The sequence below is a fragment of the Rhopalosiphum padi genome, chromosome 3 (genome assembly GCF_020882245.1).
Source record: "Rhopalosiphum padi isolate XX-2018 chromosome 3, ASM2088224v1, whole genome shotgun sequence".
NCBI classification, from domain to species: Eukaryota; Metazoa; Arthropoda; class Insecta; order Hemiptera; family Aphididae; genus Rhopalosiphum; species Rhopalosiphum padi.
Window position 1 is genome coordinate 19,402,319 of NC_083599.1, and position 26,054 is coordinate 19,428,372.

The 26,054-nt window shown below is 23.7% G+C and overlaps 1 long non-coding RNA gene across 1 annotated transcript; it reads left to right on the forward strand.

Moving 5' to 3' along the window:
* LOC132926447 (uncharacterized) lies at positions 1-24,886 on the forward strand. Its single transcript, XR_009661445.1, has 2 exons — positions 1-533; positions 24,657-24,886. It is a non-coding gene; the product is annotated as an uncharacterized LOC132926447 (long non-coding RNA).
* The last annotated feature ends 1,168 nt before the right edge of the window (positions 24,887-26,054 follow it).

Genomic DNA, 26,054 nt, shown 5'->3' on the forward strand with positions numbered 1-26,054 from the left:
GTCTATTAAAAAACAGCAATTTTAAGTTACTCTACAAGCGTATTCTTAATAAACACTTATTTTACATTAATATCCAACAAAACATTCTACTAGATATGTGCGATCTTTTTATCTTATCAAAATTATTATATCTTATCATCTGTTATATGTTTATATTTCATATCTATTTGCAGTTTTACATTCGTATTCGTATTTAAGTTTCAACTGCAAACTGCTTTCACAAATATTGTAATAAGAATGAAGTTTGTGTGTTAGTTTTTGTTTGATTATTTCCATTTCTGAATCTCTCAGTATTTTCCCGTACTTGTTGTAATATAAAGATTTTCGTATTAATAATGGCATGTATTAGTGACATATTTTCCTCCAACCATTATACATATTTAACCGACAACATTTTTTCAGATGGTAGTACGGCAGATCACTTGGTGCATAATGAGACGTGAATTCACATTCCTACCACTTGGAATAGTATCAACATCCTACATTGAACAATGTACTAGAAGATTCTGATAATAATAATGGTTTTATGCAATGTATGTGTAATGAATATAGAATGTAATTGATAGTCAATTAATAGTAGTATAACATAAAATTAGTGTCAAAAAACCCTGATCTTCATATTAAGAAAATAATTCTTATTTACCATTATTAACATTCATATATTTCATTGAAGCTGATACATCATAAACTGTATGAAGCATGGTTTTACATAATAATTTATACAAATATTACAAATTCATATTTTTGACTGCTTATATAACACTCAATTCTCATGTTAGTGTCTTAAAACCTTGACTACTAGATTGTGAAAATGATTCTTATTTACCATTATTAACATTCATATATTTCATTTATGCTGTTAATTCATAAACACTTTAAAACATGGTTTTACATAATAATTTTTACAAATATTACAAATTCATATTTTTAACTTCTTATAAAACATTCAATTCTCATGTTAGTCTCTTCAAACCTTGACTACTAGATTGTGAAAATGATTCTTATTTACCATTATTAACATTCATATATTTCATTTATGCTGTTAATTCATAAACACTATAAAACATGGTTTTACATAATAATTTATACAAATATTACAAATTCATATTTTTAACTTCTTATAAAACACTCAATTCTCATGTTAGTCTCTTCAAACCATGACTACTAGATTGTGAAAATGTTTCTTATTTACCATTATCAACATTCATATATTTCAATGAAGCTGATACATCATAAACACTATAAAACATGGTTTTACATAATAATTTATACAAATATTAAAAATTCATATTTTTTGCATATTAAAAATCAACAAGTTTAATTTATTGTACAAGTATATTTTGTTATACATTTTTTTTCATTAAAATTCAACACAACACTGATAGACTTCTAATATCTTTTATTACTGATCAATCATCATTATTATAATTTCTCCAACCATTATACATATTTATATGAATATTTTTTTTTAGGTGGCAGTATAATAATGGATCACTGAAACATGCTGAGACATTAATTATCATTTTTGGAATATTGGGAAAGTTTCAACATCCTACATTGAACATGGACTTGAAGATTCTGATAATAATAATGATTTTATGCAATGTACTTGTAATGAATATAAAATATAATTAATAGTAAATTAATAGTAGTGGAACAATTGAAATTTGTTAAAAATATGAATATAGTATTGGTAAACAAATTGAGCTTTTTAATTTTCATTCTTAAAATATGCCTCAGCTTTATAAATATTTTTATTATTACTACTTTTATTTTATAATTAGGTTTTCCTTAAACCATAATCCAAAGAATTGTAATTTAAATCATCTAGTTTATTATAGATGTTTACAGTACTTTTATTCGATAATGATTTGATATTGTTATGTTCAAATCAGTATTATTTTTGAGGTATGGTTATGTCATAGTCTATTAAAAAACAGCAATTTTAAGTTACTCTACAAGCGTATTCTTAATAAACACTTATTTTACATTAATATCCAACAAAACATTCTACTAGATATGTGCAATCTTTTTTGTCTTATCAAAATTATTATATCTTATCATCTGTTATATGTTTATATTTCATATCTATTTGCAGTTTTACATTCGTATTCGTATTTAAGTTTCAACTGCAAACTGCTTTCACAAATGTTGTAATAAGAATGAAGTTTGTGTGTTAGTTTTTGTTTGATTATTTCCATTTCTGAATCTCTCAGTATTTTCCCGTACTTGTTGTAATATAAAGATTTTCGTTTCAATTATGGCATGTATTAGTGACATTTTTTCCTCCAACCATTATACATATTTAACCGACAACATTTTTTCAGATGGTAGTACGGCAGATCACTTGATGCATGCTGAGACGTGAATTCACATTCCTACCACTTGGCAAGGTATCAACATCCTACACTGAACAATGGACTAGAAGATTCTAATAATAATAATGGTTTTATGCAATGTACGAGTAATGAATATAGAATGTAATTGATAGTCAATTAATAGTAGTATAACATAAAATTAGTGTCAAAAAACCATGATCATTATATTAAGAAAATAATAATTATTTACCATTATTAACATTCATATATTTCATTTATGCTGTTAATTCATAAACACTATAAAACATGGTTTTACATAATAATTTTTACAAATATTACAAATTCATATTTTTAACTTCTTATAAAACACTCAATTCTCATGTTAGTCTCTTCAAACCTTGACTACTAGATTGTGAAAATGATTCTAATTTACCATTATTAACATTCATATATTTCATTTATGCTGTTAATTCATAAACACTTTAAAACATGGTTTTACATAATAATTTTTACAAATATTACAAATTCATATTTTTAACTTCTTATAAAACACTCAATTCTCATGTTAGTCTCTTCAAACCTTGACTACTAGATTGTGAAAATGATTCTTATTTACCATTATTAACATTCATATATTTCATTTATGCTGTTAATTCATAAACACTATAAAACATGGTTTTACATAATAATTTATACAAATATTACAAATTCATATTTTTAACTTCTTATAAAACACTCAATTCTCATGTTAGTCTCTTCAAACCATGACTACTAGATTGTGAAAATGTTTCTTATTTACCATTATTAACATTCATATATTTCAATGAAGCTGATACATCATAAACACTATAAAACATGGTTTTACATAATAATTTATACAAATATTAAAAATTCATATTTTTTGCATATTAAAAATCAACAAGTTTAATTTATTGTACAAGTATATTTTGTTATACATTTTTTTTCATTAAAATTCAACACAACACTGATAGACTTCTAATATCTTTTATTACTGATCAATCATCATTATTATAATTTCTCCAACCATTATACATATTTATATGAATATTTTTTTTTAGGTGGCAGTATAATAATGGATCACTGAAACATGCTGAGACATTAATTATCATTTTTGGAATATTGGGAAAGTTTCAACATCCTACATTGAACATGGACTTGAAGATTCTGATAATAATAATGATTTTAAGCAATGTACTTGTAATGAATATAAAATATAATTAATAGTAAATTAATAGTAGTGGAACAATTGAAATTTGTTAAAAATATGAATATAGTATTGGTAAACAAATTGAGCTTTTTAATTTTCATTCTTAAAATATGCCTCAGCTTTATAAATATTTTTATTATTACTACTTTTATTTTATAATTAGGTTTTCCTTAAACCATAATCCAAAGAATTGTAATTTAAATCGTCTAGTTTATTATAGATGTTTACAGTACTTTTATTCGATAATGATTTGATATTGTTATGTTCAAATCAGTATTATTTTTGAGGTATGGTTATGTCATAGTCAATTAAAAAACAGCAATTTTAAGTTACTCTACAAGCGTATTCTTAATAAACACTTATTTTACATTAATATGCAACAAAACATTCTACTAGATATGTGCGATCTTTTTTGTCTTATCAAAATTATTATATCTTATCATCTGTTATATGTTTATATTTCATATCTATTTGCAGTTTTACAATCGTATTCGTATTTAAGTTTCAACTGCAAACTGCTTTCACAAATGTTGTAATAAGAATGAAGTTTGTGTGTTAGTTTTTGTTTGATTATTTCCATTTCTGAATCTCTCAGTATTTTCCCATACTTGTTGTAATATAAAGATTTTCGTTTCAATTATGGCATGTATTAGTGACATTTTTTCCTCCAACCATTATACATATTTAACCGACAACATTTTTTCAGATGGTAGTACGGCAGATCACTTGATGCATGCTGAGACGTGAATTCACATTCCTACCACTTGGCAAGGTATCAACATCCTACACTGAACAATGGACTAGAAGATTCTAATAATAATAATGGTTTTATGCAATGTACGAGTAATGAATATAGAATGTAATTGATAGTCAATTAATAGTAGTATAACATAAAATTAGTGTCAAAAAACCATGATCATTATATTAAGAAAATAATTATTATTTACCATTATTAACATTCATGTATTTCATTGAAGCTGATACATCATAAACACTATAAAACATGGTATTACATATTAATTTATACAAATATTACAAATTCATATTTTAAACTTCTTATAAAACACTCAATTCTCATGTCAGTGTCTTCAAACCTTGACTACTAGATTGTGAAAATGTTTCTTATTTACCATTATTAACATTCATATATTTCATTTATGCTGTTAATTCATAAACACTATAAAACATGGTTTTACATAATAATTTTTACAAATATTACAAATTCATATTTTTAACTTCTTATAAAACACTCAATTCTCATGTTAGTGTCTTCAAACCTTGACTACTAGATTGTGAAAATGTTTCTTATATACCATTATTAACATTCATATATTTCATTTATGCTGTTAATTCATAAACACTATAAAACATGGTTTTACATAATAATTTTTACAAATATTACAAATTCATATTTTTAACTTCTTATAAAACACTCAATTCTCATGTTAGTCTCTTCAAACCTTGACTACTAGATTGTGAAAATGATTCTTATTTACCATTATTAACATTCATATATTTCATTTATGCTGTTAATTCATAAACACTATAAAACATGGTTTTACATAATAATTTATACAAATATTACAAATTCATATTTTTAACTTCTTATAAAACACTCAATTCTCATGTTAGTGTCTTCAAACCTTGACTACTAGATTGTGAAAATGTTTCTTATTTACCATTATTAACATTCATATATTTCAATGAAGCTGATACATCATAAACACTATAAAACATGGTTTTACATAATAATTTATACAAATATTAAAAATTCATATTTTTTGCATATTGAAAATTAACAAGTTTAATTTATTGTACAAGTATATTTTGTTATACATTTTTTTTCATTAAAATTCAACACAACACTGATAGACTTCTAATATCTTTTATTACTGATCAATCATCATTATTATAATTTCTCCAACCATTATACATATTTATATGAATATTTTTTTTTAGGTGGCAGTATAATAATGGATCACTGAAACATGCTGAGACATTAATTAACATTTTTGAATATTGGGAAAGTTTCAACATCCTACATTGAACATGGACTTGAAGATTCTGATAATAATAATGATTTTATGCAATGTACTTGTAATGAATATAAAATATAATTAATAGTAAATTAATAGTAGTGGAACAATTGAAATTTGTTAAAAATATGAATATAGTATTGGTAAACAAATTGAGCTTTTTAATTTTCATTCTTAAAATATGCCTCAGCTTTATAAATATTTTTATTATTTCTACGTTTTTTTCATAATTAGGTTTTCATTAAATCATAATCCAAAGCATTGCAATTTCAATAGTCTAGTTTTAATAGATGTTTAACGGTACTTTTATTCCGTTATGATTTGATATTATTATGTTCAAATCCGTATTATTTTTGAGGTATGGTTATGTCATAGTCTATTAAAAAACAGCAATTTTAAGTTACTCTACAAGCGTATTCTTAATAAACACTTATTTTACATTAATATCCAACAAAACATTCTACTAGATATGTGCGATCTTTTTATCTTATCAAAATTATTATATCTTATCATCTGTTATATGTTTATATTTCATATCTATTTGCAGTTTTACATTCGTATTCGTATTTAAGTTTCAACTGCAAACTGCTTTCACAAATGTTGTAATAAGAATGAAGTTTGTGTGTTAGTTTTTATTTGATTATTTCCATTTCTGAATTGCTTAGTGTTTTACCGTTCTAGTTGTAATATAAAGATTTTCGTTTCAATTATGGCATGTATTAGTGACATTTTTTCCTCCAACCATTATACATATTTAACCGACAACATTTTTTCAGATGGTAGTACGGCAGATCACTTGATGCATGCTGAGACGTGAATTCACATTCCTACCACTTGGCAAGGTATCAACATCCTACACTGAACAATGGACTAGAAGATTCTAATAATAATAATGGTTTTATGCAATGTACGAGTAATGAATATAGAATGTAATTGATAGTCAATTAATAGTTGTATAACATAAAATTAGTGTCAAAAAACCATGATCATTATATTAAGAAAATAATTATTATTTACCATTATTAACATTCATGTATTTCATTGAAGCTGATACATCATAAACACTATAAAACATGGTATTACATAATAATTTATACAAATATTACAAATTCATATTTTTAACTTCTTATAAAACACTCAATTCTCATGTTAGTGTCTTCAAACCTTGACTACTAGATTGTGAAAATGTTTCTTATTTACCATTATTAACATTCATATATTTCATTTATGCTGTTAATTCATAAACACTTTAAAACATGGTTTTACAAAATAATTTTTACAAATATTACAAATTCATATTTTTAACTTCTTATAAAACACTCAATTCTCATGTTAGTCTCTTCAAACCTTGACTACTAGATTGTGAAAATGATTCTAATTTACCATTATTAACATTCATATATTTCATTTATGCTGTTAATTCATAAACACTTTAAAACATGGTTTTACATAATAATTTTTACAAATATTACAAATTCATATTTTTAACTTCTTATAAAACACTCAATTCTCATGTTAGTCTCTTCAAACCTTGACTACTAGATTGTGAAAATGATTCTAATTTACCATTAGTAACATTCATATATTTCATTTATGCTGTTAATTCATAAACACTTTAAAACATGGTTTTACATAATAATTTTTACAAATATTACAAATTCATATTTTTAACTTCTTATATAACACTCAATTCTCATGTTAGTGTCTTAAAACCTTGACTACTAGATTGTGAAAATGATTCTTATTTACCATTATTAACATTCATATATTTCATTGAAGCTGATACTTCATAAACTGTATGAAGCATGGTTTACATAATAATTTATACAAATATTACAAATTCATATTTTTAACTTCTTATAAAACACTCAATTCTCATGTTAGTCTCTTCAAACCATGACTACTAGATTGTGAAAATGTTTCTTATTTACCATTATTAACATTCATATATTTCAATGAAGCTGATACATCATAAACACTATAAAACATGGTTTTACATAATAATTTATACAAATATTAAAAATTCATATTTTTTGCATATTAAAAATCAACAAGTTTAATTTATTGTACAAGTATATTTTGTTATACATTTTTTTTCATTAAAATTCAACACAACACTGATAGACTTCTAATATCTTTTATTACTGATCAATCATCATTATTATAATTTCTCCAACCATTATACATATTTATATGAATATTTTTTTTTAGGTGGCAGTATAATAATGGATCACTGAAACATGCTGAGACATTAATTATCATTTTTGGAATATTGGGAAAGTTTCAACATCCTACATTGAACATGGACTTGAAGATTCTGATAATAATAATGATTTTAAGCAATGTACTTGTAATGAATATAAAATATAATTAATAGTAAATTAATAGTAGTGGAACAATTGAAATTTGTTAAAAATATGAATATAGTATTGGTAAACAAATTGAGCTTTTTAATTTTCATTCTTAAAATATGCCTCAGCTTTATAAATATTTTTATTATTACTACTTTTATTTTATAATTAGGTTTTCCTTAAACCATAATCCAAAGAATTGTAATTTAAATCGTCTAGTTTATTATAGATGTTTACAGTACTTTTATTCGATAATGATTTGATATTGTTATGTTTAAATCAGTATTATTTTTGAGGTATGGTTATGTCATAGTCTATTAAAAAACAGCAATTTTAAGTTACTCTACAAGCGTATTCTTAATAAACACTTATTTTACATTAATATCCAACAAAACATTCTACTAGATATGTGCAATCTTTTTTGTCTTATCAAAATTATTATATCTTATCATCTGTTATATGTTTATATTTCATATCTATTTGCAGTTTTACATTCGTATTCGTATTTAAGTTTCAACTGCAAACTGCTTTCACAAATGTTGTAATAAGAATGAAGTTTGTGTGTTAGTTTTTGTTTGATTATTTCCATTTCTGAATCTCTCAGTATTTTCCCGTACTTGTTGTAATATAAAGATTTTCGTTTCAATTATGGCATGTATTAGTGACATTTTTTCCTCCAACCATTATACATATTTAACCGACAACATTTTTTCAGATGGTAGTACGGCAGATCACTTGATGCATGCTGAGACGTGAATTCACATTCCTACCACTTGGCAAGGTATCAACATCCTACACTGAACAATGGACTAGAAGATTCTAATAATAATAATGGTTTTATGCAATGTACGAGTAATGAATATAGAATGTAATTGATAGTCAATTAATAGTAGTATAACATAAAATTAGTGTCAAAAAACCATGATCATTATATTAAGAAAATAATTATTATTTACCATTATTAACATTCATGTATTTCATTGAAGCTGATACATCATAAACACTATAAAACATGGTATTACATATTAATTTATACAAATATTACAAATTCATATTTTTAACTTCTTATAAAACACTCAATTCTCATGTTAGTGTCTTCAAACCTTGACTACTAGATTGTGAAAATGTTTCTTATTTACCATTATTAACATTCATATATTTCATTTATGCTGTTAATTCATAAACACTATAAAACATGGTTTTACATAATAATTTTTACAAATATTACAAATTCATATTTTTAACTTCTTATAAAACACTCAATTCTCATGTTAGTCTCTTCAAACCTTGACTACTAGATTGTGAAAATGATTCTAATTTACCATTATTAACATTCATATATTTCATTTATGCTGTTAATTCATAAACACTATAAAACATGGTTTTACATAATAATTTATACAAATAATACAAATTCATATTTTTAACTTCTTATAAAACACTCAATTCTCATGTTAGTCTCTTCAAACCTTGACTACTAGATTGTGAAAATGATTCTTATTTACCATTATTAACATTCATATATTTCATTTATGCTGTTAATTCATAAACACTATAAAACATGGTTTTACATAATAATTTATACAAATAATACAAATTCATATTTTTAACTTCTTATAAAACACTCAATTCTCATGTTAGTCTCTTCAAACCATGACTACTAGATTGTGAAAATGTTTCTTATTTACCATTATTAACATTCATATATTTCAATGAAGCTGATACATCATAAACACTATAAAACATGGTTTTACATAATAATTTATACAAATATTAAAAATTCATATTTTTTGCATATTAAAAATCAACAAGTTTAATTTATTGTACAAGTATATTTTGTTATACATTTTTTTTCATTAAAATTCAACACAACACTGATAGACTTCTAATATCTTTTATTACTGATCAATCATCATTATTATAATTTCTCCAACCATTATACATATTTATATGAATATTTTTTTTTAGGTGGCAGTATAATAATGGATCACTGAAACATGCTGAGACATTAATTATCATTTTTGGAATATTGGGAAAGTTTCAACATCCTACATTGAACATGGACTTGAAGATTCTGATAATAATAATGATTTTAAGCAATGTACTTGTAATGAATATAAAATATAATTAATAGTAAATTAATAGTAGTGGAACAATTGAAATTTGTTAAAAATATGAATATAGTATTGGTAAACAAATTGAGCTTTTTAATTTTCATTCTTAAAATATGCCTCAGCTTTATAAATATTTTTATTATTACTACTTTTATTTTATAATTAGGTTTTCCTTAAACCATAATCCAAAGAATTGTAATTTAAATCGTCTAGTTTATTATAGATGTTTACAGTACTTTTATTCGATAATGATTTGATATTGTTATGTTCAAATCAGTATTATTTTTGAGGTATGGTTATGTCATAGTCAATTAAAAAACAGCAATTTTAAGTTACTCTACAAGCGTATTCTTAATAAACACTTATTTTACATTAATATGCAACAAAACATTCTACTAGATATGTGCGATCTTTTTTGTCTTATCAAAATTATTATATCTTATCATCTGTTACATGTTTATATTTCATATCTATTTGCAGTTTTACAATCGTATTCGTATTTAAGTTTCAACTGCAAACTGCTTTCACAAATGTTGTAATAAGAATGAAGTTTGTGTGTTAGTTTTTGTTTGATTATTTCCATTTCTGAATCTCTCAGTATTTTCCCATACTTGTTGTAATATAAAGATTTTCGTTTCAATTATGGCATGTATTAGTGACATTTTTTCCTCCAACCATTATACATATTTAACCGACAACATTTTTTCAGATGGTAGTACGGCAGATCACTTGATGCATGCTGAGACGTGAATTCACATTCCTACCACTTGGCAAGGTATCAACATCCTACACTGAACAATGGACTAGAAGATTCTAATAATAATAATGGTTTTATGCAATGTACGAGTAATGAATATAGAATGTAATTGATAGTCAATTAATAGTAGTATAACATAAAATTAGTGTCAAAAAACCATGATCATTATATTAAGAAAATAATTATTATTTACCATTATTAACATTCATGTATTTCATTGAAGCTGATACATCATAAACACTATAAAACATGGTATTACATATTAATTTATACAAATATTACAAATTCATATTTTAAACTTCTTATAAAACACTCAATTCTCATGTCAGTGTCTTCAAACCTTGACTACTAGATTGTGAAAATGTTTCTTATTTACCATTATTAACATTCATATATTTCATTTATGCTGTTAATTCATAAACACTATAAAACATGGTTTTACATAATAATTTTTACAAATATTACAAATTCATATTTTTAACTTCTTATAAAACACTCAATTCTCATGTTAGTGTCTTCAAACCTTGACTACTAGATTGTGAAAATGTTTCTTATATACCATTATTAACATTCATATATTTCATTTATGCTGTTAATTCATAAACACTATAAAACATGGTTTTACATAATAATTTTTACAAATATTACAAATTCATATTTTTAACTTCTTATAAAACACTCAATTCTCATGTTAGTCTCTTCAAACCTTGACTACTAGATTGTGAAAATGATTCTTATTTACCATTATTAACATTCATATATTTCATTTATGCTGTTAATTCATAAACACTATAAAACATGGTTTTACATAATAATTTATACAAATAATACAAATTCATATTTTTAACTTCTTATAAAACACTCAATTCTCATGTTAGTCTCTTCAAACCTTGACTACTAGATTGTGAAAATGATTCTTATTTACCATTATTAACATTCATATATTTCATTTATGCTGTTAATTCATAAACACTATAAAACATGGTTTTACATAATAATTTATACAAATATTAAAAATTCATATTTTTTGCATATTAAAAATCAACAAGTTTAATTTATTGTACAAGTATATTTTGTTATACATTTTTTTTCATTAAAATTCAACACAACACTGATAGACTTCTAATATCTTTTATTACTGATCAATCATCATTATTATAATTTCTCCAACCATTATACATATTTATATGAATATTTTTTTTTAGGTGGCAGTATAATAATGGATCACTGAAACATGCTGAGACATTAATTATCATTTTTGGAATATTGGGAAAGTTTCAACATCCTACATTGAACATGGACTTGAAGATTCTGATAATAATAATGATTTTAAGCAATGTACTTGTAATGAATATAAAATATAATTAATAGTAAATTAATAGTAGTGGAACAATTGAAATTTGTTAAAAATATGAATATAGTATTGGTAAACAAATTGAGCTTTTTAATTTTCATTCTTAAAATATGCCTCAGCTTTATAAATATTTTTATTATTACTACTTTTATTTTATAATTAGGTTACCTTAAACCATAATCCAAAGAATTGTAATTTAAATCGTCTAGTTTATTATAGATGTTTACAGTACTTTTATTCGATAATGATTTGATATTGTTATGTTCAAATCAGTATTATTTTTGAGGTATGGTTATGTCATAGTCAATTAAAAAACAGCAATTTTAAGTTACTCTACAAGCGTATTCTTAATAAACACTTATTTTACATTAATATGCAACAAAACATTCTACTAGATATGTGCGATCTTTTTTGTCTTATCAAAATTATTATATCTTATCATCTGTTATATGTTTATATTTCATATCTATTTGCAGTTTTACAATCGTATTCGTATTTAAGTTTCAACTGCAAACTGCTTTCACAAATGTTGTAATAAGAATGAAGTTTGTGTGTTAGTTTTTGTTTGATTATTTCCATTTCTGAATCTCTCAGTATTTTCCCGTACTTGTTGTAATATAAAGATTTTCGTTTCAATTATGGCATGTATTAGTGACATTTTTTCCTCCAACCATTATACATATTTAACCGACAACATTTTTTCAGATGGTAGTACGGCAGATCACTTGATGCATGCTGAGACGTGAATTCACATTCCTACCACTTGGCAAGGTATCAACATCCTACACTGAACAATGGACTAGAAGATTCTAATAATAATAATGGTTTTATGCAATGTACGAGTAATGAATATAGAATGTAATTGATAGTCAATTAATAGTAGTATAACATAAAATTAGTGTCAAAAAACCATGATCATTATATTAAGAAAATAATTATTATTTACCATTATTAACATTCATGTATTTCATTGAAGCTGATACATCATAAACACTATAAAACATGGTATTACATATTAATTTATACAAATATTACAAATTCATATTTTTAACTTCTTATAAAACACTCAATTCTCATGTTAGTGTCTTCAAACCTTGACTACTAGATTGTGAAAATGTTTCTTATTTACCATTATTAACATTCATATATTTCATTTATGCTGTTAATTCATAAACACTATAAAACATGGTATTACATATTAATTTATACAAATATTACAAATTCATATTTTTAACTTCTTATAAAACACTCAATTCTCATGTTAGTGTCTTCAAACCTTGACTACTAGATTGTGAAAATGTTTCTTATTTACCATTATTAACATTCATATATTTCATTTATGCTGTTAATTCATAAACACTATAAAACATGGTTTTACATAATAATTTTTACAAATATTACAAATTCATATTTTTAACTTCTTATAAAACACTCAATTCTCATGTTAGTCTCTTCAAACCTTGACTACTAGATTGTGAAAATGATTCTAATTTACCATTATTAACATTCATATATTTCATTTATGCTGTTAATTCATAAACACTTTAAAACATGGTTTTACATAATAATTTTTACAAATATTACAAATTCATATTTTTAACTTCTTATAAAACACTCAATTCTCATGTTAGTCTCTTCAAACCTTGACTACTAGATTGTGAAAATGATTCTTATTTACCATTATTAACATTCATATATTTCATTTATGCTGTTAATTCATAAACACTATAAAACATGGTTTTACATAATAATTTATACAAATATTACAAATTCATATTTTTAACTTCTTATAAAACACTCAATTCTCATGTTAGTCTCTTCAAACCATGACTACTAGATTGTGAAAATGATTCTTATTTACCATTATTAACATTCATATATTTCAATGAAGCTGATACATCATAAACACTATAAAACATGGTTTTACATAATAATTTATACAAATATTAAAAATTCATATTTTTTGCATATTAAAAATCAACAAGTTTAATTTATTGTACAAGTATATTTTGTTATACATTTTTTTTCATTAAAATTCAACACAACACTGATAGACTTCTAATATCTTTTATTACTGATCAATCATCATTATTATAATTTCTCCAACCATTATACATATTTATATGAATATTTTTTTTTAGGTGGCAGTATAATAATGGATCACTGAAACATGCTGAGACATTAATTATCATTTTTGGAATATTGGGAAAGTTTCAACATCCTACATTGAACATGGACTTGAAGATTCTGATAATAATAATGATTTTAAGCAATGTACTTGTAATGAATATAAAATATAATTAATAGTAAATTAATAGTAGTGGAACAATTGAAATTTGTTAAAAATATGAATATAGTATTGGTAAACAAATTGAGCTTTTTAATTTTCATTCTTAAAATATGCCTCAGCTTTATAAATATTTTTATTATTACTACTTTTATTTTATAATTAGGTTTTCCTTAAACCATAATCCAAAGAATTGTAATTTAAATCGTCTAGTTTATTATAGATGTTTACAGTACTTTTATTCGATAATGATTTGATATTGTTATGTTCAAATCAGTATTATTTTTGAGGTATGGTTATGTCATAGTCAATTAAAAAACAGCAATTTTAAGTTACTCTACAAGCGTATTCTTAATAAACACTTATTTTACATTAATATGCAACAAAACATTCTACTAGATATGTGCGATCTTTTTTGTCTTATCAAAATTATTATATCTTATCATCTGTTATATGTTTATATTTCATATCTATTTGCAGTTTTACAATCGTATTCGTATTTAAGTTTCAACTGCAAACTGCTTTCACAAATGTTGTAATAAGAATGAAGTTTGTGTGTTAGTTTTTGTTTGATTATTTCCATTTCTGAATCTCTCAGTATTTTCCCGTACTTGTTGTAATATAAAGATTTTCGTTTCAATTATGGCATGTATTAGTGACATTTTTTCCTCCAACCATTATACATATTTAACCGACAACATTTTTTCAGATGGTAGTACGGCAGATCACTTGATGCATGCTGAGACGTGAATTCACATTCCTACCACTTGGCAAGGTATCAACATCCTACACTGAACAATGGACTAGAAGATTCTAATAATAATAATGGTTTTATGCAATGTACGAGTAATGAATATAGAATGTAATTGATAGTCAATTAATAGTAGTATAACATAAAATTAGTGTCAAAAAACCATGATCATTATATTAAGAAAATAATTATTATTTACCATTATTAACATTCATGTATTTCATTGAAGCTGATACATCATAAACACTATAAAACATGGTATTACATATTAATTTATACAAATATTACAAATTCATATTTTTAACTTCTTATAAAACACTCAATTCTCATGTTAGTGTCTTCAAACCTTGACTACTAGATTGTGAAAATGTTTCTTATTTACCATTATTAACATTCATATATTTCATTTATGCTGTTAATTCATAAACACTATAAAACATGGTTTTACATAATAATTTTTACAAATATTACAAATTCATATTTTTAACTTCTTATAAAACACTCAATTCTCATGTTAGTCTCTTCAAACCTTGACTACTAGATTGTGAAAATGATTCTAATTTACCATTATTAACATTCATATATTTCATTTATGCTGTTAATTCATAAACACTTTAAAACATGGTTTTACATAATAATTTTTACAAATATTACAAATTCATATTTTTAACTTCTTATAAAACACTCAATTCTCATGTTAGTCTCTTCAAACCTTGACTACTAGATTGTGAAAATGATTCTTATTTACCATTATTAACATTCATATATTTCATTTATGCTGTTAATTCATAAACACTATAAAACATGGTTTTACATAATAATTTATACAAATATTACAAATTCATATTTTTAACTTCTTATAAAACACTCAATTCTCATGTTAGTCTCTTCAAACCTTGACTACTAGATTGTGAAAATGATTCTTATTTACCATTATTAACATTCATATATTTCATTTATGCTGTTAATTCATAAACACTATAAAACATGGTTTTACATAATAATTTATACAAATATTACAAATTCATATTTTTAACTTCTTATAAAACACTCAATTCTCATGTTAGTCTCTTCAAACCATGACTACTAGATTGTGAAAATGATTCTTATTTACCATTATTAACATTCATATATTTCAATGAAGCTGATACATCATAAACACTATAAAACATGGTTTTACATAATAATTTATACAAATATTAAAAATTCATATTTTTTGCATATTAAAAATCAACAAGTTTAATTTATTGTACAAGTATATTTTGTTATACATTTTTTTTCATTAAAATTCAACACAACACTGATAGACTTCTAATATCTTTTATTACTGATCAATCATCATTATTATAATTTCTCCAACCATTATACATATTTATATGAATATTTTTTTTAGGTGGCAGTATAATAATGGATCACTGAAACATGCTGAGACATTAATTATCATTTTTGGAATATTGGGAAAGTTTCAACATCCTACATTGAACATGGACTTGAAGATTCTGATAATAATAATGATTTTATGCAATGTACTTGTAATGAATAAAAAATATAATTAATAGTAAATTAATAGTAGTGGAACAATTGAAATTTGTTAAAAATATGAATATAGTATTGGTAAACAAATTGAGCTTTTTAATTTTCATTCTTAAAATATGCCTCAGCTTTATAAATATTTTTATTATTACTACTTTTATTTTATAATTAGGTTTTCCTTAAACCATAATCCAAAGAATTGTAATTTAAATCGTCTAGTTTATTATAGATGTTTTACAGTACTTTTATTCGATAATGATTTGATATTGTTATGTTCAAATCAGTATTATTTTTGAGGTATGGTTATGTCATAGTCTATTAAAAAACAGCAATTTTAAGTTACTCTACAAGCGTATTCTTAATAAACACTTATTTTACATTAATATCCAACAAAACATTCTACTAGATATGTGCAATCTTTTTTGTCTTATCAAAATTATTATATCTTATCATCTGTTATATGTTTATATTTCATATCTATTTGCAGTTTTACATTCGTATTCGTATTTAAGTTTCAACTGCAAACTGCTTTCACAAATGTTGTAATAAGAATGAAGTTTGTGTGTTAGTTTTTGTTTGATTATTTCCATTTCTGAATCTCTCAGTATTTTCCCGTACTTGTTGTAATATAAAGATTTTCGTTTCAATTATGGCATGTATTAGTGACATTTTTTCCTCCAACCATTATACATATTTAACCGACAACATTTTTTCAGATGGTAGTACGGCAGATCACTTGATGCATGCTGAGACGTGAATTCACATTCCTACCACTTGGCAAGGTATCAACATCCTACACTGAACAATGGACTAGAAGATTCTAATAATAATAATGGTTTTATGCAATGTACGAGTAATGAATATAGAATGTAATTGATAGTCAATTAATAGTAGTATAACATAAAATTAGTGTCAAAAAACCATGATCATTATATTAAGAAAATAATTATTATTTACCATTATTAACATTCATGTATTTCATTGAAGCTGATACATCATAAACACTATAAAACATGGTATTACATATTAATTTATACAAATATTACAAATTCATATTTTTAACTTCTTATAAAACACTCAATTCTCATGTTAGTGTCTTCAAACCTTGACTACTAGATTGTGAAAATGTTTCTTATTTACCATTATTAACATTCATATATTTCATTTATGCTGTTAATTCATAAACACTATAAAACATGGTTTTACATAATAATTTTTACAAATATTACAAATTCATATTTTTAACTTCTTATAAAACACTCAATTCTCATGTTAGTCTCTTCAAACCTTGACTACTAGATTGTGAAAATGATTCTAATTTACCATTATTAACATTCATATATTTCATTTATGCTGTTAATTCATAAACACTTTAAAACATGGTTTTACATAATAATTTTTACAAATATTACAAATTCATATTTTTAACTTCTTATAAAACACTCAATTCTCATGTTAGTCTCTTCAAACCTTGACTACTAGATTGTGAAAATGATTCTTATTTACCATTATTAACATTCATATATTTCATTTATGCTGTTAATTCATAAACACTATAAAACATGGTTTTACATAATAATTTATACAAATATTACAAATTCATATTTTTAACTTCTTATAAAACACTCAATTCTCATGTTAGTCTCTTCAAACCATGACTACTAGATTGTGAAAATGATTCTTATTTACCATTATTAACATTCATATATTTCAATGAAGCTGATACATCATAAACACTATAAAACATGGTTTTACATAATAATTTATACAAATATTAAAAATTCATATTTTTTGCATATTAAAAATCAACAAGTTTAATTTATTGTACAAGTATATTTTGTTATACATTTTTTTTCATTAAAATTCAACACAACACTGATAGACTTCTAATATCTTTTATTACTGATCAATCATCATTATTATAATTTCTCCAACCATTATACATATTTATATGAATATTTTTTTTAGGTGGCAGTATAATAATGGATCACTGAAACATGCTGAGACATTAATTATCATTTTTGGAATATTGGGAAAGTTTCAACATCCTACATTGAACATGGACTTGAAGATTCTGATAATAATAATGATTTTATGCAATGTACTTGTAATGAATAAAAAATATAATTAATAGTAAATTAATAGTAGTGGAACAATTGAAATTTGTTAAAAATATGAATATAGTATTGGTAAACAAATTGAGCTTTTTAATTTTCATTCTTAAAATATGCCTCAGCTTTATAAATATTTTTATTATTACTACTTTTATTTTATAATTAGGTTTTCCTTAAACCATAATCCAAAGAATTGTAATTTAAATCGTCTAGTTTATTATAGATGTTTTACAGTACTTTTATTCGATAATGATTTGATATTGTTATGTTCAAATCAGTATTATTTTTGAGGTATGGTTATGTCATAGTCTATTAAAAAACAGCAATTTTAAGTTACTCTACAAGCGTATTCTTAATAAACACTTATTTTACATTAATATCCAACAAAACATTCTACTAGATATGTGCAATCTTTTTTGTCTTATCAAAATTATTATATCTTATCATCTGTTATATGTTTATATTTCATATCTATTTGCAGTTTTACATTCGTATTCGTATTTAAGTTTCAACTGCAAACTGCTTTCACAAATGTTGTAATAAGAATGAAGTTTGTGTGTTAGTTTTTGTTTGATTATTTCCATTTCTGAATCTCTCAGTATTTTCCCGTACTTGTTGTAATATAAAGATTTTCGTTTCAATTATGGCATGTATTAGTGACATTTTTTCCTCCAACCATTATACATATTTAACCGACAACATTTTTTCAGATGGTAGTACGGCAGATCACTTGATGCATGCTGAGACGTGAATTCACATTCCTACCACTTGGCAAGGTATCAACATCCTACACTGAACAATGGACTAGAAGATTCTAATAATAATAATGGTTTTATGCAATGTACGAGTAATGAATATAGAATGTAATTGATAGTCAATTAATAGTAGTATAACATAAAATTAGTGTCAAAAAACCATGATCATTATATTAAGAAAATAATTATTATTTACCATTATTAACATTCATGTATTTCATTGAAGCTGATACATCATAAACACTATAAAACATGGTATTACATATTAATTTATACAAATATTACAAATTCATATTTTTAACTTCTTATAAAACACTCAATTCTCATGTTAGTGTCTTCAAACCTTGACTACTAGATTGTGAAAATGTTTCTTATTTACCATTATTAACATTCATATATTTCATTTATGCTGTTAATTCATAAACACTATAAAACATGGTTTTACATAATAATTTTTACAAATATTACAAATTCATATTTTTAACTTCTTATAAAACACTCAATTCTCATGTTAGTCTCTTCAAACCTTGACTACTAGATTGTGAAAATGATTCTAATTTACCATTATTAACATTCATATATTTCATTTATGCTGTTAATTCATAAACACTTTAAAACATGGTTTTACATAATAATTTTTACAAATATTACAAATTCATATTTTTAACTTCTTATAAAACACTCAATTCTCATGTTAGTCTCTTCAAACCTTGACTACTAGATTGTGAAAATGATTCTTATTTACCATTATTAACATTCATATATTTCATTTATGCTGTTAATTCATAAACACTATAAAACATGGTTTTACATAATAATTTATACAAATATTACAAATTCATATTTTTAACTTCTTATAAAACACTCAATTCTCATGTTAGTCTCTTCAAACCATGACTACTAGATTGTGAAAATGATTCTTATTTACCATTATTAACATTCATATATTTCAATGAAGCTGATACATCATAAACACTATAAAACATGGTTTTACATAATAATTTATACAAATATTAAAAATTCATATTTTTTGCATATTAAAAATCAACAAGTTTAATTTATTGTACAAGTATATTTTGTTATACATTTTTTTTCATTAAAATTCAACACAACACTGATAGACTTCTAATATCTTTTATTACTGATCAATCATCATTATTATAATTTCTCCAACCATTATACATATTTATATGAATATTTTTTTTAGGTGGCAGTATAATAATGGATCACTGAAACATGCTGAGACATTAATTATCATTTTTGGAATATTGGGAAAGTTTCAACATCCTACATTGAACATGGACTTGAAGATTCTGATAATAATAATGATTTTATGCAATGTACTTGTAATGAATAAAAAATATAATTAATAGTAAATTAATAGTAGTGGAACAATTGAAATTTGTTAAAAATATGAATATAGTATTGGTAAACAAATTGAGCTTTTTAATTTTCATTCTTAAAATATGCCTCAGCTTTATAAATATTTTTATTATTACTACTTTTATTTTATAATTAGGTTTTCCTTAAACCATAATCCAAAGAATTGTAATTTAAATCGTCTAGTTTATTATAGATGTTTTACAGTACTTTTATTCGATAATGATTTGATATTGTTATGTTCAAATCAGTATTATTTTTGAGGTATGGTTATGTCATAGTCTATTAAAAAACAGCAATTTTAAGTTACTCTACAAGCGTATTCTTAATAAACACTTATTTTACATTAATATCCAACAAAACATTCTACTAGATATGTGCAATCTTTTTTGTCTTATCAAAATTATTATATCTTATCATCTGTTATATGTTTATATTTCATATCTATTTGCAGTTTTACATTCGTATTCGTATTTAAGTTTCAACTGCAAACTGCTTTCACAAATGTTGTAATAAGAATGAAGTTTGTGTGTTAGTTTTTGTTTGATTATTTCCATTTCTGAATCTCTCAGTATTTTCCCGTACTTGTTGTAATATAAAGATTTTCGTTTCAATTATGGCATGTATTAGTGACATTTTTTCCTCCAACCATTATACATATTTAACCGACAACATTTTTTCAGATGGTAGTACGGCAGATCACTTGATGCATGCTGAGACGTGAATTCACATTCCTACCACTTGGCAAGGTATCAACATCCTACACTGAACAATGGACTAGAAGATTCTAATAATAATAATGGTTTTATGCAATGTACGAGTAATGAATATAGAATGTAATTGATAGTCAATTAATAGTAGTATAACATAAAATTAGTGTCAAAAAACCATGATCATTATATTAAGAAAATAATTATTATTTACCATTATTAACATTCATGTATTTCATTGAAGCTGATACATCATAAACACTATAAAACATGGTATTACATATTAATTTATACAAATATTACAAATTCATATTTTTAACTTCTTATAAAACACTCAATTCTCATGTTAGTGTCTTCAAACCTTGACTACTAGATTGTGAAAATGTTTCTTATTTACCATTATTAACATTCATATATTTCATTTATGCTGTTAATTCATAAACACTATAAAACATGGTTTTACATAATAATTTTTACAAATATTACAAATTCATATTTTTAACTTCTTATAAAACACTCAATTCTCATGTTAGTCTCTTCAAACCTTGACTACTAGATTGTGAAAATGTTTCTTATTTACCATTATTAACATTCATATATTTCAATGAAGCTGATACATCATAAACACTATAAAACATGGTTTTACATAATAATTTATACAAATATTAAAAATTCATATTTTTTGCATATTAAAAATCAACAAGTTTAATTTATTGTACAAGTATATTTTGTTATACATTTTTTTTCATTAAAATTCAACACAACACTGATAGACTTCTAATATCTTTTATTACTGATCAATCATCATTATTATAATTTCTCCAACCATTATACATATTTATATAAATATTTTTTTTTAGGTGGCAGTATAATAATGGATCACTGAAACATGCTGAGACATTAATTATCATTTTTGGAATATTGGGAAAGTTTCAACATCCTACATTGAACATGGACTTGAAGATTCTGATAATAATAATGATTTTAAGCAATGTACTTGTAATGAATATAAAATATAATTAATAGTAAATTAATAGTAGTGGAACAATTGAAATTTGTTAAAAATATGAATATAGTATTGGTAAACAAATTGAGCTTTTTAATTTTCATTCTTAAAATATGCCTCAGCTTTATAAATATTTTTATTATTACTACTTTTATTTTATAATTAGGTTTTCCTTAAACCATAATCCAAAGAATTGTAATTTAAATCGTCTAGTTTATTATAGATGTTTACAGTACTTTTATTCGATAATGATTTGATATTGTTATGTTCAAATCAGTATTATTTTTGAGGTATGGTTATGTCATAGTCTATTAAAAAACAGCAATTTTAAGTTACTCTACAAGCGTATTCTTAATAAACACTTATTTTACATTAATATGCAACAAAACATTCTACTAGATATGTGCGATCTTTTTTGTCTTATCAAAATTATTATATCTTATCATCTGTTATATGTTTATATTTCATATCTATTTGCAGTTTTACAATCGTATTCGTATTTAAGTTTCAACTGCAAACTGCTTTCACAAATGTTGTAATAAGAATGAAGTTTGTGTGTTAGTTTTTGTTTGATTATTTCCATTTCTGAATCTCTCAGTATTTTCCCGTACTTGTTGTAATATAAAGATTTTCGTTTCAATTATGGCATGTATTAGTGACATTTTTTCCTCCAACCATTATACATATTTAACCGACAACATTTTTTCAGATGGTAGTACGGCAGATCACTTGATGCATGCTGAGACGTGAATTCACATTCCTACCACTTGGCAAGGTATCAACATCCTACACTGAACAATGGACTAGAAGATTCTAATAATAATAATGGTTTTATGCAATGTACGAGTAATGAATATAGAATGTAATTGATAGTCAATTAATAGTAGTATAACATAAAATTAGTGTCAAAAAACCATGATCATTATATTAAGAAAATAATTATTATTTACCATTATTAACATTCATGTATTTCATTGAAGCTGATACATCATAAACACTATAAAACATGGTATTACATATTAATTTATACAAATATTACAAATTCATATTTTTAACTTCTTATAAAACACTCAATTCTCATGTTAGTGTCTTCAAACCTTGACTACTAGATTGTGAAAATGTTTCTTATTTACCATTATTAACATTCATATATTTCATTTATGCTGTTAATTCATAAACACTATAAAACATGGTTTTACATAATAATTTTTACAAATATTACAAATTCATATTTTTAACTTCTTATAAAACACTCAATTCTCATGTTAGTCTCTTCAAACCTTGACTACTAGATTGTGAAAATGATTCTAATTTACCATTATTAACATTCATATATTTCATTTATGCTGTTAATTCATAAACACTTTAAAACATGGTTTTACATAATAATTTTTACAAATATTACAAATTCATATTTTTAACTTCTTATAAAACACTCAATTCTCATGTTAGTCTCTTCAAACCTTGACTACTAGATTGTGAAAATGATTCTTATTTACCATTATTAACATTCATATATTTCATTTATGCTGTTAATTCATAAACACTATAAAACATGGTTTTACATAATAATTTATACAAATATTACAAATTCATATTTTTAACTTCTTATAAAACACTCAATTCTCATGTTAGTCTCTTCAAACCTTGACTACTAGATTGTGAAAATGTTTCTTATTTACCATTATTAACATTCATATATTTCAATGAAGCTGATACATCATAAACACTATAAAACATGGTTTTACATAATAATTTATACAAATATTAAAAATTCATATTTTTTGCATATTAAAAATCAACAAGTTTAATTTATTGTACAAGTATATTTTGTTATACATTTTTTTTCATTAAAATTCAACACAACACTGATAGACTTCTAATATCTTTTATTACTGATCAATCATCATTATTATAATTTCTCCAACCATTATACATATTTATATGAATATTTTTTTTTAGGTGGCAGTATAATAATGGATCACTGAAACATGCTGAGACATTAATTAACATTTTTGGAATATTGGGAAAGTTTCAACATCCTACATTGAACATGGACTTGAAGATTCTGATAATAATAATGATTTTATGCAATGTACTTGTAATGAATATAAAATATAATTAATAGTAAATTAATAGTAGTGGAACAATTGAAATTTGTTAAAAATATGAATATAGTATTGGTAAACAAATTGAGCTTTTTAATTTTCATTCTTAAAATATGCCTCAGCTTTATAAATATTTTTATCATTACTACTTTTATTTTATAATAAGGTTTCCTTAAACCATAATCCAAAGAATTGTAATTTAAATCGTCTAGTTTATTATAGATGTTTTACAGTACTTTTATTCGATAATGATTTGATATTGTTATGTTCAAATCAGTATTATTTTTGAGGTATGGTTATGTCATAGTCTATTAAAAAACAACAATTTTAAGTTATTGTACAAGTGTATTCTTTATAAACACTTATTTTACATTCAAATCCAACAAAACATTCTAGTAGATATGTACGATCTTTTTTGTCTTATCAAAATTATATCTTATCATCTGTTATATATTTATATTTCATATCTATTTCCAGTTTTACATTCGTATTAGTATTTAAGTTTCAACTCCAAAGTGGTTTCACAAATGTTGTAATAAGAATGAAGTTTGTGTGTTAGTTTTTGTTTGATTATTTCCATTTCTGAATTGCTCAGTGTTTTACCGTTCTAGTTGTAATATAAAGATTTTCGTTTCAATTATGGCATGTATTAGTGACATTTTTTCCTCCAACCATTATACATATTTAACCGACAACATTTTTTCAGATGGTAGTACGGCAGATCACTTGATGCATGCTGAGACGTGAATTCACATTCCTACCACTTGGCAAGGTATCAACATCCTACACTGAACAATGGACTAGAAGATTCTAATAATAATAATGGTTTTATGCAATGTACGAGTAATGAATATAGAATGTAATTGATAGTCAATTAATAGTAGTATAACATAAAATTAGTATCAAAAAACCATGATCATTATATTAAGAAAATAATTATTATTTACCATTATTAACATTCATGTATTTCATTGAAGCTGATACATCATAAACACTATAAAACATGGTATTACATAATAATTTATACAAATATTACAAATTCATATTTTTAACTTCTTATAAAACACTCAATTCTCATGTTAGTGTCTTCAAACCTTGACTACTAGATTGTGAAAATGTTTCTTATTTACCATTATTAACATTCATATATTTCATTTATGCTGTTAATTCATAAACACTATAAAACATGGTTTTACATAATAATTTTTACAAATTCATATTTTTAACTTCTTATAAAACACTTAATTCTCAT